The sequence below is a fragment of the Chiloscyllium plagiosum genome, unplaced genomic scaffold, assembly GCF_037043375.1.
Source record: "Chiloscyllium plagiosum isolate Xiang-an unplaced genomic scaffold, Cpla_swu_hap1 HiC_scaffold_30, whole genome shotgun sequence".
Classification (NCBI taxonomy): Eukaryota; Metazoa; Chordata; class Chondrichthyes; order Orectolobiformes; family Hemiscylliidae; genus Chiloscyllium; species Chiloscyllium plagiosum.
The window spans coordinates 56,269,212-56,282,371 of NW_028270168.1; the positions used below are offsets into that span (position 1 = coordinate 56,269,212).

At 44.3% G+C, this 13,160-nt stretch overlaps 1 protein-coding gene and 1 pseudogene across 2 annotated transcripts in view; one reads left to right on the forward strand and one right to left on the reverse strand.

Annotated features, from left to right (window-relative positions):
- Positions 1–4,029, reverse strand: part of LOC122563772 (uncharacterized) — an 82,972-nt gene extending 78,943 nt beyond the window's left edge. The window contains exon 1 of the mRNA XM_087976967.1: positions 3,914–4,029. The gene's annotated coding sequence lies outside the window, so the exon portion shown is untranslated. The remainder of the gene's footprint in view (positions 1–3,913) is intronic.
- A 1,167-nt stretch (positions 4,030–5,196) lies between these two features.
- LOC122563776 (uncharacterized) lies at positions 5,197–10,984 on the forward strand (annotated as a pseudogene). The gene is made up of 2 exons (XR_015752188.1): positions 5,197–5,318; positions 8,513–10,984. The product of XR_015752188.1 is annotated as an uncharacterized LOC122563776 (transcript).
- The last annotated feature ends 2,176 nt before the right edge of the window (positions 10,985–13,160 follow it).

Genomic DNA, 13,160 nt, shown 5'->3' on the forward strand with positions numbered 1-13,160 from the left:
TTTACCTGGACTTCAAGAAGACATTTGACAAGGTGCCGCATGGGAGGGTACTAAGTAAGATAAGGGCCTACGGTGTTAGAGGCAAGGTGCTAGCATGGATAGAAGCTTGGCTATTTGGCAGAAAGCAGACACTGGGAATAAAAGGTCCTTCTCAAGATGGCAAGTGGTGTTCTGCAAGGCTCAGTGTTGGGACCACAACTTCTCACTTTATGCACTAAAGATTTAGATGAAGGAACTGAGGGCATTCTGGCTAAGTTTGCAGACGATACAAAGATAGCTAGAGAGACAGATGGCATTGAGGAGGTAGGTAGGCTGCAGAAGGATTTGAACAGGTTAGGAGAGTGAGCAAAGAAGTGGCAGATTGAGTACAATGTGGGCAAGTTTGAGGTCATGCACTTTGGTAGGAAGAGCAGAGGCATGGACGATTTTCTATGATGGTGTGATTACGCAGTTAATGTGCCCCGAGAGGATGAACGCATCCTCTTTATCCTGTCAGTTTAAACAGGTGAAAATATCAGTTTTAAGCCAATGCAAGATGTGATTGTGTGTTTACAGTGGAGAATGTTCAACTGTGACCTGTCTGTGTTTGCAAAAGTAATTCTCACTGAGGAACATCGATACAGAAAAAGCAATCTTTGAGTTACTGTGGGCAAGGAAATGCACAAATGGATGGGAAAAGTGTGGCGTCGTGGCTTAGTTGGTTAACATTCCTGCCTCGTAAACTTGGCGGTGCCTGTGCCTTACTTTCAAGGTTCGTTGTTTAAACTTCTTGCAAATGCCGTGTTGTTGATCCAGGATGTGGAAGGAGACAACTCTGAATGCTTCCTGTGCTTGAGCTCAGCCTGTTATGATTTGGTTCTCACCACCCCTGTCGCATGCATTGGTCCTATCCGTGAGTGCTGTTTCTTGTTCACTATCAATTCAATCTGGAGTGTCCTACCTCTGTTCCACAAGCACATCTGCTTCTCCTTTTCTTTTACTCTCATTCCTTCATTCCCCGTTTGGTAGGAATAACAAGCTGAGGCAGGAGACGCTGCAGACTTGCCGGGGGATGTTGTGGTAATGGCTCAGACACCACGAGCTGATCCTCCTCATTCTCTGTTGTCACCATTCATTCATTTAACACCAACAGCAAAGAGGGAGAAAATGATGACTGCAGGTGCTGGGGATCAGAGTCAAATAATGTGATGCTGGAAAAGCACAGCCAGTCAGGAAGCATCTGAGGAGCAGGAGAGTCGCTGTTTCGAACATAAGCTCTTTATCAGAGCTAATGGGATGCTGCCTGACCAGCTGTGCTTTTCCAGCACCACATTTTTTGGCACCAAGAGTAAAGACGTTATTGTAATCCTGTAATTGTGGTGGAATTGTGATTTTTTTTCTACTGGATTATGAATTCCATTTAGAATTAGGAACATTGAATATATTTCTAAAGGGTCATAATATTTGGAGGGAAGAAATGCCTCTTTCCCTTGGGCCTAAGTGACAGAAACATTATCCGGAGGATGTGAGCCCAGTTCTGGACACTCCAGCCTGGAGGGAAAAAGCCTCTCAGCAGCTTCATTGTCAAACTGTCTTCGAATGTCAGACTTTTCAAAGAGCAGAAATGGAAAATGAGGGATATGGAAAGACGGAAAGTTGGAGAATGTGGAAGAGAGTCAGGTAGATACACACAGACAGAGACAAATAGAGAGGCATATTGAGGTAGACACTGAAAGGACCAATTCTCTACTCGAGATGGCTGCTCACTGACAGGAAAAGAAAAAATAAACCACATCCTTTCACCAGTTCAGGGCAACAGAAGCAGTATTTGACATTTATAACGTTGATAGTTGTAAGCTAATGAGAGATTTTGATAAATATACTGATTCAAGAGATAAAACTGGTAATTTCCCTGAAATCTTAATGTAGAAATGCATCACTAACCTGATTCTGTCGATCTTAAACATCTGTTTTTCTTAATAGATGCTGTGCTGCCAGCCCTGCTGGATTTCTTGATCAATTCCTGATTTTGTTTCAGATTTCCAGCATCTGCAATCCTTTATTTTATGTTAACCTGAATGACATTTGGGACAAAAGTGATTGCCTGCCAGCTCATTTCAGGGTTCAGAAAAGCTCTCCCATGGTAAACTAACAGAGCAGAAATCCCATTCCTCAGCAGATCAGTTTCTCCCCATCTTCGAGCGTTTACAGCGTGGAAAAAGACCAATCTGCCCATTGTGAGGGTCATCAGACATCCATCTATTCTAGTCCCTGGTTCCAACATTTGGCATGCAGTCTGGTGTGTTCTGATGTTTCAAGTTTAAAATCACACAACACCAGGCTATAGTCCAACAGGTTACACTGGAAGCACTAGCTTTTGGAGCACAGCTCCTTCATCAAGTGGTTGTGGAGTATAAGATTGTAAGACACAGAATTTATAGCAAAAGTGTACAGTGTCTTTCAAAATTCTATAAATTCTATGTCTCGCAATCTTATACTCCACAAACACCTGAACAAGGAGCAACGCTCCGAAAGCTAGTGCTTCCAATTAAACCTGTTGGACTATAACCTGGTGTTGTGTGAATTTTAACTTTGTACATCCCAGTCTCAACACCAGCATCTCCAAATCCTGATGTTTCAAGCACTCATGGAAATGAGATTATCTCTGTGATCTTAAATGACACAACGATGGGACTGAAGTTTGACATGGTCGGACTGTGTTAAAATCCCTTGAGAAACTCATCCTCATTTTCAGCCACGGGGGTGACACACAGACACATCCTCCCAACGGGGACAGTGGCCTCAGGATAATACATCACAATTGCCCTGATCTTCTTGTGAGCTTCCCTAGGGGTACGAGGGAGAGAGGGTCGTGTCTTTTTGTGGCTAGCTGGTGTTCGTGTATCCTGGTGGCTAACGTTCTTCCTGTTTGTCCTATGTAGCGTTTGTGGCAGTCCTTGCATGGAATTTTGTAGATGATGTTCGTTTTGTCCATGGGTTGTACTGGGTCTTTTAAGTTTGTTAGTTTTTGTTTGAGAGTGTTGGTGGGTTTGTGTGCTACTAGGATTCCGAGAGGTCTTAGTAGTCTGGCTGTCATTTCTGAAACTTCTTTGATGTATGGCAAGGTGGTTAGGGTTTCTGGCTGTGTTTGGTCTGCTTGTCCTGGTTTGTTCTTGAGGAATCTGCGCACTCTATTTTTTGAGTATCCGTTCTTCTTGAATACATTGTATAAGTGGTTCTCCTCTGTTTTCCGAATCTCCTGCACATGGATGAAAAATCCATTTTGACTGGGACAACACATCTATCATGGGACAGGCTAAGCAAAGACATGCCAGAGAATTCCTAGAGGCCTGGCACTCCAACCACAACACCATAAACAAACACATAGATTTAGATGCCATCTATCAATCCCTCAGAAAATGAACAGGAAATGACATCACCACAAACCAACGGAACCCCATCCAGGAGAAAGATATAAATACAAAGCAGGAGACAACAGCTTCACTTCATTTGGAGATCGCCACTGATGATGTTACCTAGCCAAGTAATGAAACGTCTGGATATCAAACCTACAGCTCAGCGAGCAAACCTACACCCTATTGAAGGTTCCTCATTTACATTTCTCTCAAATGCCGTATCAGTAATCAAACCTAGTGAGATCGAAGGAGACAGCTGCGCATATTTCCTGTGCTTGCTTGATCCCAGTGCACCCACACTTGTTGCTTGCGTTTGCACCCATCAGGGAATGCTGTTTTGTGAACTGCAACAATTACCGGTTGTAAACTAATCAGAGAGAGACATTTTGATCAATATGCGGATTCAACAGATAAGATTAGATTACTTACAGCGTGGAAACAGGCCCTTCGGCTCAACAATTTCACACCATTAAAGCTGAAATTTCCCACAGCGTTATAATTTAGAATGCATAACTCACCTGGTTCTGATGAAAGGTCCTTGGACTTGAAACGTTAACTCTGTTCTCTCCACAGATGCTGCTCGAGAGTTATGAATATTTGTCTCAAAAGATCCTTAACAGACAGTGAAGCGATCAAAGATGTTCGTTTTGTATTTTGACATCAGCTTCCTCCTTTACTTGCTGAAAATCTATTACATTTCTAATTTTCATCAGTTCCGATAAAAAGATGTTGACCTGAAGATTTAACTCTGCTTCTCTCCACAGGTGCTGTTATGCTCCGTATTTTCAGCGCCTTCTACTTTTATTTCTGTTTTCCAGCTTCAGGGTTATTTGTTTCTGCGCCGAGGTTGAGTGGAAACATAGAAAGTAGGAGCAGGATAGCCAATCGGCTATCATCCTGCTCCACTATTCAATATGATCACTCGTGAATATCAAACGCAGTATCCTATTCTCACTTTCTCCTGTACTCTTTCATCGTTTGGCCTTATGTAACTCCTTTCTGCAAACATTAAACGTTTTAGCTTCAAATGTTTACCGTGACAGAAAATTACATAGGTTCTACAACCTCTGGCTGAATAAATTTCTCCTAATTCCTGTCCTGAATGGTTTACCTCGGGTCACCAGATTGCGAACCCTGGTTCTGGACACCCCAGTCATTAGGGACAGGTTTCTGTGATATCCTGATCAGACCTGTCAGAATTATATACATCCGGGGCGGCACGGTGGTTCACCGTGTAGCACTGCTGCCTCACAACGTCAGGGCCCTCGTTTGATTTCAGCCTGGGGAGACGGTCTGTATGGAGTTTGCACATTCTGCCCGTGTCTGCGTGGGTTTCCTCCTACAATCCAAAGATTAGGTACATTGGCCATACTAAAAATTGTCCATAGCGTTCAGGGATGTGTAGGGTAATTGCAGTGTAAAGTGATGGGGAATGGGTTTGGGTTGGATATTCATCGGAGGATCGGTGTAGACTTGTTGGGCCGAAGGGCCTGTTTTCACACGTTTGGGATTCTATAAAACCTATAATTTCTTGAGGTGGCCCTTATTCGATGAAACTCCGATGAATATAGTCGAAAGTGAACCAATGACTGGAATTCCTATGACTGGACTGATTCTTCGAAGGAGAGCTACTGCAGATTCCAAAGTCCGCCTTCAATCGCATATTGAATCCATGGAATGGTGCAAGACAAACCCAGAATCCTCCGCGGGGATGGAGTCTGTCTATCTCTGCTTAGGGCTGTACTGCGCAAACGCAATGTGGCCCTATCTCCCGGAAGGTGAGATGTCCTTGCGGTACATGCGTAGTGCGGTTTCCGGAAACTGTATGCGGTCTCAGTCAGACCAGGTTAGAGCCATCTGCATCGGGGGAGACGCTCGGGGGGTGAGGAGCGACTTGGAGTGGATAGTTATCGAAGACCAAAGGTCAGTGAACTGGAATCACAGGCGGGACAGTTAAAGAGGTGCTTTACATTCGACTGATGGTTGGGTGCGGAAGTCGGTCCCTGGCCTTCTGTGTTGGTCACGTTCTTGTTTGAATTTCATTCGGAGTGCAGAGCGAGGAGAAGCTGCTGGGACTGAAAGGCCCCAATAACTTCCAATGGGAGACTGTCGCGGGAAGTATTCCCAGGGTTAGTTGCTAAACTGAAGGAGTCTGTTCAAAGTTCAGGCATTTATTTTCGGAATAGTATTTCTCAAGAATAGTCCTAAATTAATTTATATCTAATTTTATTACTGGCACATAAGGCTAAACGGGTCAGCATTCTCTGCTGTGCTGAGGGTCTGTCAAGGACAGTAGTGGGAAGTTGTATGTTTGAGACCGAAGAAATAGGATAGCTGCTAAATGTGTTCACACTGGAAAAAGACAATGTTATTGAGGTGAATACCGAGATACAGACTATTAGACTAGATGGTATTGAGGGTCATAAAGTGGAGATGTTAGCAATTCTGGAAAGTGCGAATGTAGCTATGACCCTGGGCTGGATGGGATTTTAGGATTATCTGGGAAGCTACGGAGGAAATTGCAGAGCCTTTGGCTTTGATCTTTATCTGAAAATGTGTTGCTGGAACAGCGCAGCAGGTCAGGCAGCATCCAGGGAACAGGCGAATTGACGTTTCGGGCATAAGCCCTTCTTCAGGAAAATTCCCGAAACGTCGATTCTCCTGTTCCCTGGATACCGCCTGACCTGCTGCACTGTTCCAGCAACACATTTTCAGCTCAGATCTCCAGCATCTGCAGGCCTCACTTTCTCCTTTGATCTTTATGTCGTCATTATCTACAGGAATAGTGGCAGAAGACTGGAAGGTAGCAAATATTGTCCCCTTCTTAAAGAAGGGGAGTAGGGACAACCTCATTATAGACCAGTGAGCCTTAATTCAGTTCTGGGTAATGTGTTGGAAAGATTCTTAGAGATAGGATTTATAAGCATCTAGAAAATAATAAGTTGATTAGGGATAGTTAACACGGTTTTGTGAAGGGTAGGTTGTGCCTCAAACTTTATTGAGTTCTTTGAGAATGTGACCAAACAGGTTGATGAGGGTAAAGCAGTTGATGTGGTGTATATGGATTTCAGTAAAATGTTGGGTAAGGTTCCCCACGGCAGGCTATTACAGAAAATACTGCATGGGATTGAGGGTGATTTAGTGTTTTGGATCAGAAATTGGCCAGCGGACAGAAGACAGAGGGTGTTGGTTGCTGGAAAATGATCCTCCTGGAGTTCAGTTACTTGTGGTGTAAGGATCTGTTTTGGGTCCACTGCTGTTTGTTATTTTTATAAATGATCTGGATGAGGGCATAGAAGGATGGGTTAGTAAATTTACGGGTTCTGGATCAGTGGTGCTGGAAGAGCACAGCAATTCAGGCAGCATCCGAGGATAGGCAAAAACCCTTCATCAGGAATAAAGGCAGAGAGCCTGAAGCATGGAGAGATAAGCTAGAGGAGGGTGGGGGTGGGGATAGAGTAGCATAGAGAGAGAAGGAAAACTTCTTCAAGGCAGGCATCCTTGCAAGAGGATTCGCAGTAGGGTTAAAATCAACGAGGTAAAAACAATGACTGCAGATGCTGGAAACCAGATTCTGGATCAGTGGTGCTGGAAGAGCACCCTACTGCGAATCCTCTTGCAAGGATGCCTTTATTCCTGATGAAGGGCTTTTGCCCGAAACGTCAATTTTGCCTGTCCTCGGATGCTGCCTGAATTGCTGTGCTCTTCCAGCACCACTGATCCAGAATCTGGTTTCCAGCATCTGCAGTCATTGTTTTTAACTAGTAAATTTATGGATTACTCTAAAGTCGGTGGAGTTGTGAACAGTGCGGAAGGATGTTGCAGGTTACAGAGACACATAGAGAAGCTGCAAAGCTGGGATGAGAGGTTGCAAATGAAGTTCAATGTGGAAAAGTGTGAGGTGATTCAATTTGGAAGGAATAACAGGAATACAGAGTGTTGGGCTAGTGGTATGATTTTTGGCAAGGTGGATGAGCATTGAGATCTCTGTGTCTATGTGAATAGATCCCTGAAAGTTGACATCTAGGTTGATAGAGTTGTTAAGAAGGTGTACGGTGTGTTAGCTTTTATTGGCAGAGGGATTGAGTTTCAGAGCCATGAGCTCATGGTGCAGGTGTACAAAACTCTGGTGTGGCCGCACTTGGAGTATTGCATACAGTTCTGGTTGCCGCATTATAGGAAGGATGTGGAAGCTTTGGAAAGCATGCAGAGGATATTTACCAGGATGTTGTCTGGTATGGAGGGAAGGTTTTATGAGGAAAGAGTTGGGGACTTGAGGTGGTTTTCATTTGAGAGAAGCAGGTTAAGAAGTGACTTAACAGAGGCATACAAGATGATCAGAGGATTAGATAAGGTGGACAGTGAGAGCCTTTTTCCTTGGATGGCAATGGCTAGCACAAGGGGACATAGCTTTAAAGTGAGGAGTGATGGATATATGACAGATGTCAGAGGTAGTTTCTTTACTCAGAATAGTGGTGGTGTGGAACGGCCTGCTTGCAACAGTAGTAGCCAACTTTAAGGCCATTTAAGGGTTCATTGAGTAAGTATATGGATGATAATGAAAAAGTGTAGGTTAGATGGACTTCAGATTGGTTTCACAGGTTGGCACAACATTGATAGCCTGTACTGTGCTATACTGTTCTATGTTCTGTGCTCTTGAGAGTTCTCCCATTGTGCCATTCAGTGAGCAATTACTGGTTTCTCAGGGACCAGCTATAAACAATGACATGTATCCACAAGAGGATAGTGTGTGTCTGGGAGGGGGATTTATAGATAATGGTGCCCCATGCATGCTGGTCTTGACCTTGTTGGATGGAGGATCTATCAAAGTTATTCTTGTGATGTATATGGAGGAAACCATGCCCTTAAGTATCTCACTGTCTTTATGTGGAGGCCCAGGACAAGGAAGAGGAATAAGCGTTCTTAGCTGAAAGATATTTGTGAACTAGTTGAGTTTTTATTCAATAGCTTACAATTCAATAGCTTTTCATGGTCACTATTTCTGAGCGTCTTTCATACAAATTACCAGATCCGATGAACTCCTTTTCACAATTTCCTTTAATGTTTTAAACAATTCTCTTTCTCATATCTTTTCCTGATTTAAATTTGTTTTACAGAGAATCACAGACGCACATTCATTAGCAAGACTTCCAAACAAACATCCCATCAATACCTGAGAGATCACCAGGTCTTGAAAACCATTGGATTTTCAATGTTTTGTCTAGGAAAATGATTTCCAACATCAGTATGATTGGAAATGCATGAGAAGACATCCACCAAAGTGAGTGTTCCAGTGAACTAACTATTTAGCGAGCTCTAGCCAGTTACACAGCCTGAATAGCATCACCCTATTGGGGAGAAACTGTATAACTGAACAACATCACATTGGGGAGAAACTGTATCGCTGTCCTGTGTATGGGCGAGGAGTCAGCTGATCATCCCATATGGAGAGATATGAGGACACCTGCACCACACAGAAACCATGGAAATGTGAGGACTGTGGGAAGGGATTTAAATACCCATACCAGCTGGAAACCCATCGACGCAGTCACACTGGGGAGAGGCCGTATTCCTGCTCTGTATGTGGGAAGGGATGCAATTGGTTATCTGACCTTCTGAAACATGAACGCACGCATACTGGAGAGAGGCCGTTCATCTGTTCTGTGTGTGGAAAGGGATTCAGTGACTCATCCAACCTTCAAAAACACCAGCAAATTCACACTGGGGAGAGGCCATTCATCTGCTCTGAATGTGGGAAGGGATACATTACGTCACCACACCTGCTGAAACACCTGCGAATTCACACCGGGGAGAGGCCATTCATCTGCCCCGAGTGTGGGAAGGCATTCAGTGACTCATCCAACCTGCTGATACACCGGCGAGTTCACACTGGGGAGAGGCCATTCATCTGTCCCGAATGTGGGAAGGGATTCACTACATCAGCGCATCTGCTGAAACACCAGCGAATTCACACAGGAGAGAGGCCTTTCACCTGCCCCAAGTGTGGGAAAAGTTTCATTCAGTCATCTCATTTGCTGACACACCAACGAGTTCACACTGGGGAGAGGCCATTCTCCTGCTCTGAGTGTGGCAAGGCATTCTCTCGGCTGTCCCGTCTTAAGGCACACCAACCGGTTCACACTGATGAGAGACCTTTCAGATGCTCCCACTGTGAGAAGAGCTTTAAAAGCAAACATGAAGTGCTGACACACCAACGCATTCACATTGGAGAGAGGCCATTCTCCTGCACCATGTGTGGGAAACAATTTGTCCATTCAAAAAACCTTCTGAGACACCAACGAGTCCACACTGGTGAGATGTTGTTACCTGCTCCCACTGTGGAAAAGGATTTACTCTGTCACCCCAGCGAGTGAACCAGCGAGTTCACCAGTGATTGCAGGACAGGCATCTGTTACTGCTGTTGTTCTTAATAAAACTTTTCCTCATGTCACCCGTGCATCTCTTTCCCAAATTCTTAACTCCAACTCCCCTCATCCTTGGACCGTTGCATAATAGAAACAATGGTTTGTTTCTCTAACTCAAGTAACCTTCATATTTGAGATACTGAAGCATGGTGACCAGAACTGGACTCTACTTCTGTTCTAAAGCCAGGTTTTGAAAGGTCAGCATTTTCTCCCTGATTTTCTCCTCAATATCTTGATTTATGAAGTTCAGGGTTCCAAGTGTTTTCTCACTGCTGTCTCAATACGTCCTGTCATCTGCATTGTGTCTTAACCTCTTAACAAGAAGCTCTGGTTTCAAGACCCACCTGCTATCAAGTTGTGTCAGAGCAGATTGATTTTTCAAAATTCCTTAACTGATGATTGAGCCATGTCCATTGGGGTTTGTATCTGTTGAAGGTCCATTCCCCTGCAGGACTGTGTGATCGATGTGATAGGGAATTGATTCAGTCCTGTGGAGCAATGGATGATGGATGTGTAGCGAGATTGATCCATCCTGCTGGAGGACCAGGAAGAAGCTGCAGTGGAACAGAGCAGTATTTGGTGCTTGTGATGTCACATGCAGAGGCCAGCAGAGGATGGATTTAAACACCGGCAGGGGGGGAACAGAGAGAGACTGACTGTGACCATGACTGGTTCATCACAGCTTATTTCATTCAAAGTGTATCTCATTGCAGACAGAGCTGGGCACGCACGTGCGCCCACACACACACACACACACACAGGCACAAAACTAGATTCAAAGACACAGATGGAGACGCACACACAGACAGGCAAACACAGCTGCACTTAAACTTCCCTCTAGGTACACTGTGTCCAATTGCAGACAGAGCTGGTCACACTGATGCAAATAGACACAGACAAACATACAGATACAGAGACACATGGTCATAGACTCACGCATATCTAGACATACAGACACTCACTAACATATCCATATAGAAATACACACCGACAAAATGTCCCTTTGTATATATCATCAGGGTTGATTTGTTGAATAAACTCAGGTTTATTTGTACAATAAACTTGTTGATTTGTATTGTTAATCTGCGTAATCACCTTGTTTGTGAAATGGACTGATTCATTTGTAGAAGTCTCAAAAAAGCATTAAAAGTAAACTTGCTGGCTTGTTCATTTCAGTCCCACTTACATTTTGCATTGATCTATGTGAAAATCCTGTGTTCCCAATATTATGAAATAAAGTTGTGTCCCTTGGTTGAAGAACCCTCTGTTCTGTTATCTAAAGGAACCTGTGTTGTGGCTGCTCCCGGTTTGAAACTGCAACTTGTCTCTGTGTGGATTTCAAGTCTGGGCTGGTGTTTGTGAGGTGAGGAGGTGGGGGAGGACAGGGACAAACAGAGGCAGTCTAGTCTAAACTATTGAGTGACTTCTTTTTCTCACACCTTCTTCCCCCTTCTAATCTTGCAAAGATGCCTCTTCGTATCTGGGGAAGGTGTGCTCCAGGTAGCTATTGGAAGGATGTTGTGAAACTTGAAATGATTCAGAAAAGATTTACAAGGATGTTGCCAGGGTTGGAGGATGTGAGCTACAGGGAGAGGCTGAATAGTCTGGGTTGTTTTATCTGATGCATTGGAGGCTGAGGGTTGACCTTAAGGAGGTTTATAAAATCATGAGGGGCATAGATAGGACAAATAGATAAGATCTTGGTAAAAACTTGTATTTTTCATTTACCTAAACTATGACTAAAGTTCAATTTAAGGTTAAAAATAGCAGGAGATCTCAGATCCGTGTTATACTCCTTTTGCTCAATGTCTCTGGCTCCAACATGTGCAGGAAGTGTGTCCAATTGCAACTCTTGTTAGACTGCATGACAGCTCTGGAGCTGCAGATGGACTCACTTTGGAGCATATATGATGCTGAGGGGTTCATGGATAGTGCTTTTACTTAATTGGTCACACTGCAGATTAGGATTGCTGAGGGAGAAATGAAATGGAAAAGGAAAAGGCAGAGAAAGAACAAGAAGACAGTACAGGTGTCCCCTGCAGTCATCTCCCTCCAAAACAAGTATGCCATTCTGGATACTGTTGGGGGAGATGGCTGATCAGGGTGGGGCAGCAGTAGCCAGGATCATGGCACCATGGCTGGCTCTGCTGTACAGAAGGGCAGGAAAAAGAGTGGAAGGGCTATAATCATAGGGGATTCAATTGTAAGGGGACTAGATAGGTAGATCTGTGGTCGAAAATGTGACTCCTGAATGGTTTGTTGCCTCCCAGGTGCACAGGTCAGAGATGTCTCAGATCGGCTGCAGAACATTCTGAATGGCGAGGGTGAACAGCCAGTTGTTGTGGTGCATATAGGCACCAATGAGAAAGGCAAAAAATGGGATGAGATCCTACAAGATTTAGGGAGTTAGGATCCAAGTTAAAAGGTAGGACCCCAGAGGTAGTAATCTCAGGATTGCTACCAGTGCCATGCGCCAGTCAGAGTAGGAATGATAGAGCAAGCAGGATGAATGCATGGCTTGAGAAATGGTGCAAGAGGGAGGTGTTCAGATTTTTGGACCGGTTCTGGGGGAGCTGGGACTATTACAAATTGGATGGTCTCCACCTAGACCAGACTGGAACCAATGTCCTTGGGGTGCTTTTGCTAACGCTGTTGAGGAGGGTTTAAACTAATATGGCAGAGGGTGAGGAACGAAATGAGGTTAGAGGACAGTAAGGAAGCTGTAACCAAGGCCTGTAAGGAACGAGATAATGAAGTCAGCATGGCTAAGGGGAAGAAGAGGCAGGGAGCAGATGATGAATGCAAAGGAATTGGTGCATTTGTTTTAATGTGAGAAGTGTTGTAGGTAAGGCAGCTGAATTTAGGGCTTGGATTAGTACCTGGGAGCATCATGCTATTGTATTACTGAGCCTTGTTTTAGGGAAGGGCATGATTGGCAACTAAACATCCCAGGATATCGATGCTTCGGGTGGATAGAGTGGGAGGTAAAGGGGTGGAGGTGTTGCATTTCTGGTCAGAGAGAGTATTGCAGCTGTGCCGAAAGAGGGCACTATGGAGTACTCTAGCAGTGAGGCAATATGGGCAGAGCTCAGAAGTAGGAAGGGTGCAGTAACAATGTTAGGGATGTACTACAGGCCTCCCAATAGTGAACGTGAGGTAGAGATATAAACATGTAAACAGATTATGGAAAGATGGAGGAGAAACAGGGTGGTGGTGATGGATTTTAATTTTCCCAACATTGACTGGAATTCACTTAGTGTTAGAGGTCTCGATGGAACAGAATTTGTAAGGAGCATCCAGGAGGGTTTTCTAGAGCAGTATGTAAATAGTCCAACTCAGG